Below are 4,859 nucleotides of genomic sequence, written 5' to 3' on the forward strand. Positions count from 1 at the left end.
GTTATGGACATAAACACGACCTAAGGTGTGAAATGTTGACGACAGAGGAAGAAATACGAAATTCCCGGGCCATATTTACATCCGCCGTGACCTGTGACCGCGGCGGGTCAGCGAGAAGTAACCTCTGCCCGCCGGGGCGGCTGTCTGGGCGCAGCATCCCGTGGGCAGCCAGGAGAGCCACGATCAGGAGAGGCTACTCACCGTGAATGGCTCAGCGGTGCTGCCGCGCGCGCTCACCAGCAGCCTCCAAGCGCGGGCGGCGGCTCAACGTTGGCCTCCGCGCGACGTGAACGAGCCTTTCACGTGTTCGACTCATCCGCGTGTCTGGTGCAGTTGTCTGAAATGTCGCGCCAGTACCTGGCAACACACCACATTGCGGTGCGTCGCATTACGTCACACATCACATCTGGGTTTTCTGCTTCAATTGGTAACGTTCGGCCGGAAAGGCGGGATCATCGTTAGCCTCTGCTTAAAAGCCGCTCTTACGCTCGAGCCAGTCCGCTGCTGCGCCTTTTCTGGCGGCCGGCCTGACCAGCGGCGCTCTCTCGGTGCGGTGGTGTCAGCGCCTGACCCCGCCTCCAGGGTGGGGCTGGACGGCCGGGCGTGCCTGCAACGACTCATGTGTGAGGTGTCCGGGGCTCCGCGGCACCGAGACGGCCTCTTGGGCGAAGTCGTCAACACCGTCCTCCTGTGAGTACACCTTCTCATTCCCACGCACGTCTCACCCTTGTCCTCGGCACCGGCATACTGGAGATTTTCTGGCACACGGATGGCAATCGGGACACCGTTCTGGATGATGTGTCATCCAGCACAGATCGATTCGGTTCTAATACCTTCGACAAATCGATCGCCCCCTTCCCCCTCCACCACCATCACCACGTCCCACACACACGCCCCACATATCAGCTTCATTCTAACCCCCTTATCGACGACACTGGCTAGCGTTGATGTTTCTCGAAAGAAACAACAAAGTCATATAATCAGGCCACTCGCTCCCCCTATATAAAGACACCGTGCCGTCTTCTTCGCGACTATGACTCACATTCCTACAGAGCATCATGTGTGTATGCGGCCTAGGCAAAGATGGCAGCCAGCTTTTGAACCAACTTTCTTCTCTTTACAATGCTGGATGCCCGAGACTGTTCGTTGCTGAGTCGCGCGTGCGCCTCCCCACTGAGGACCCCTCACGTGTGGACCGCGTGCCCACAGCGGCGGGGACAGCGCTGACAATGAGGTGGGGACGGGGACGGGAACAGAAGTGGCGCTGTTCTCCAACTCGACCCGGCCGGCTGGCGACGGCTGGTCATCGCAACTGTGAGTCCCCTCCCCCTCCCTCCCCCCCCCCCCGTGACGTCTGTGGTTCACCGTGTTCATGGGTCCGTCGCTGGTGGCCCGTGTTATGTCTGGGTTCGGTTCAGCGCGACCCATTGTGGAGCTGCAGATTGGCGAGGCTGCAGCCCACCGCGTGGTTGGGCCCGTCGGGCTAGGGTCCAACGTGCAGCCGCCAACTACGGTGCACCGCTGGCCTGGTCGCTTCGCTGTCGGCGCTGGACGCCAGCACAGATATGGTCGTGGCATGCATTGCACGGTGGTATACCAGCCCTGGGCCAGTCTAGTCGGGCACCTAGGGAAGATCAAGAACTAATCAAGAGCTTCTGTCCTCCAAGCAGTCGAAATGTCCAGTCCCACCACTCCCAACAGTGAATGTGTGTTTACACGACAGAGTGTAGGGAGGTGTCAGTGTGGGGAGGTGTCAGTGTAGGGAGGTGTAGGGAGGTGTCAGTGTAGGGGGGTGTCAGTGTAGGGAGGTGTCAGTGTAGGGAGGTGTAGGGAAGTGTCAGTGCAGGGGGGTGTCAGTGTAGGGAGGTGTCAGTGTGGGGGTGTCAGTCTAGGGAGGCGTCAGTGTAGGGGTGTGTCAGTGTAAGGAGGTGTAGGGAGGTGTCAGTGTGGAGGGTGTCAGTATAGGGAGGTGTCAGTGTAGGGAGGTGTCAGTGTATGGAGGTGTAGGGAGGTGTCAGTGTAGGGGGGTGTCAGTGTAGGGAGGTGTCAGTGTAGGGAGGTGTCAGTGCGGGGAGGTGTCAGTGTAGGGAGGTGTCAGTATAGGGGGGTGTCAGTGTAGGGGGGTGTCAAGGTTTGACCGTTGCCGTGGGAGTTTCTGCATGTTTTGTTACTAGATTTAAGTCATAAGGCCATCACTCTGCTTTTAATAATTTTGGTTTTGGCAACTATGTATTACAAAAACAAAGTAATTTTCGTATTTGTACTTATATCTTGAGCATGTTAACAATTCCGTGCACGTTATTTCTCGGACAAAGTGTTGAGTACGCCAGTATAGCATATTGTAGCTGACACAAATGCATTATGATGGCCTCTAGGTCGTAATTAATATAATATCTTTCCAACTTGTTGTCCCTGAACTTGATCGAACCAGTCAGTCCCCTAAAGCGGACTTAATTATTGTTGAAGCACTGAATAACGACCTGACTGGAAAAAATATATCAAGCGTGTTATCGTGCATGCGCGGTCCAGCAGGTTCGTTGCTTAATCTATGAAAGTTGAAAATGCTTTGTTTGGCGCAGGCTTATCGGCGGAGCCCAGAAGACCGCCCGCGCTAGTCATTTAAGCCATAGAGATTTGGCAATCCATCAGATACAGCCTCCGTCGCAAAGCAGCGTCTCGGATCTTGATCCGGCTGAGATTGCGCAGATAACAGCTCCGTACACAGATACCGGCGCACAGCATCTCTTACATGGCTTGAGAGCTTGACCGTTGTTGCGATACTGCGAGAAATGTCTCACACATGATGGTGTTGGGTGCCTGCAGGTGTGCAGACCTTGAGGTGCCCTTTAGTTCCTCAACAATGTTTAAATTTTCGACGACAGTAAACAATGTTCACTTCCAATCGGGTTGGAAAAAAAGAAAGAGAATTTACTGTTGTTTTTTTTTAAAGCCTGCAATAACCGCACGTCTTACGAGTCAATTTTGTCTCGGCAACAAGCGGAACCGTGAAATCACCCATATCACTTAGTATATTATGTTATGCGTGGCTTTCATTCCGGGTGGACTGCATGTATGGTGGAAAGAATACGCTTATCGCGACGATAACACTAAGAAATAGTGAGTCTTTTGGTATCCTGCGTGATATTCTGTTAATAGCCGTAATGTTTGTATGAATCATGTCCGTATTTTTCTGATTGCTGATAGATTTGTTTTCTTTATCCCAGGTTTGACGCCGAGGAGTTGGCAGAAGCAAGGATGCATGGTAGTTTCCATGGCGACTGCTCAGAACGCTACGGCAGCTGCCCCGTATCCATCTTTAACATTATCTGATGTATCATCATCTGGTACAACGCATATGGGTTGTGGTGCTTTCAGGATTTTCAAGTTTTAATATTATGCGGAGTGGACATGAAACTACACCAGGTTATGTTGATGGCTCGTCATCTGTCTCCGCTGCCTTTTGTTGTTGATGGTTCGTCGTCTGTCTCCGCTGCCTTTTGTTGATGGTTCGTCGTCTGTCTCCGTTGCCTTTTGTTGTTATCGCTGCTGGCCTTCCACTTGCGAGCAGCTTTTTTTAAGCTTTCAGATGTTTATTTTTTGTTGACTCATTTGATGTTATTGTAGTCAAGAATAAAATATTTTTGTTTTGCGGCATCAAATTTGTCTGCATAACAGAGTTTTCCTGGCGATGAAACACTGGTTTTTACTGGAACAGAAGCACGCATGTACAAAGGTAACTGCCCACTCTCATCGTGATCTGGCTGCGTACCGTTCATGACTAGCTAACGCATGTACAACAGCTCTCGAATATGATCAACAGAAGCGCCGTGTGTCATGCGGCTCCGGCCTGCTTCAATACTCATTATAGGCCGGCTCCGGCTAAGTGATCTGATTTCGTCCTCGGTCGGTAAGGTCACACAAATGTACTCTGCCTGTCATCGCGACGCCATACGGACTCGAGAGATGTGGACAACACTGGCGCGCTTTTTATCTTGATTTCTGTGCGTCCTCGGTCTTACCGAGGTCGTCTCACTGCGCATCAGACATGTTGGTGAGTTCGCATGGCCTGGAGCCGTAAAGAGCCGTCGGCCGATTTCGTTTAACGGTTTATAAACATCTAATGTAGTTCAAAAAAGTTATGTCAAGTTGGCGAGAAAAAACACGCCATATGTGGCATCATGTGAGAGAACAGACTGCACTGAAGTAAGTGTTCTCTTTTTGTTTTTGGAGTCCGTCTCCAAGCAGTCACAACCATATATTCCGTAGGTGGCCGTTACCGGAAAAGCTATTGTCAAATGCTACCAAAATAGCGACACCTTTCTTTACTTCCTGTTCAGAGCGATAGACAGCTATTTCAACGCGTTAACACTATTCGGCGGCTGGTTCCCAAACGTAGGTATCGCATTCCATGCTTTCAGCACGGTTTTCAAAAGGTTGTCACGTTCACCACTGACAACTCAAGTTCGTTGCTTAACCCGCTCTTGGTGCTGCTCGTCCAAATTCCGCGTCTGATCCAAGTAGAAACACAATGCACACGCAATGGTCACAACGTACAACCCCCCTTTTTTACGGAGGTTTGATACCTGATAATTGAAAGCAAGGACTTTGGTCATTCAGGGGCGGATCCAGAGAGGGAGCCACGGGGTCATGCCCCGTTGGGGCCCCGAAGGGGCTCATAAGCTCCGGAGGGACCATAGCTGGCCGAACAGACACAGTTTTTAGCGCAAAACTCAACAAAACTAGACGACTTTGGGTCTCCATGCGACCAAGAACAGCAAGCGAAAGTGGAGGGCCCACGAGCACACACAAATACTCATTTGCAGGTTGAAAGGGGGTTGATTGGGGATATTTTAGAGCCT

At 51.6% G+C, this 4,859-nt stretch overlaps 1 long non-coding RNA gene across 1 annotated transcript; it reads left to right on the plus strand.

Moving 5' to 3' along the window:
* Window positions 1-602: 602 nt before the first annotated feature.
* On the plus strand, window positions 603-3,582 carry LOC119103419 (uncharacterized). Its single transcript, XR_005094762.1, has 3 exons — window positions 603-690; window positions 1,210-1,314; window positions 3,225-3,582. It is a non-coding gene; the product is annotated as an uncharacterized LOC119103419 (long non-coding RNA).
* The last annotated feature ends 1,277 nt before the right edge of the window (window positions 3,583-4,859 follow it).

The sequence above is a fragment of the Pollicipes pollicipes genome, unplaced genomic scaffold (assembly GCF_011947565.3).
Source record: "Pollicipes pollicipes isolate AB1234 unplaced genomic scaffold, Ppol_2.1 Scaffold_5724;HRSCAF=6776_pilon_pilon_pilon, whole genome shotgun sequence".
In the NCBI taxonomy this organism is placed as follows: Eukaryota; Metazoa; Arthropoda; class Thecostraca; order Pollicipedomorpha; family Pollicipedidae; genus Pollicipes; species Pollicipes pollicipes.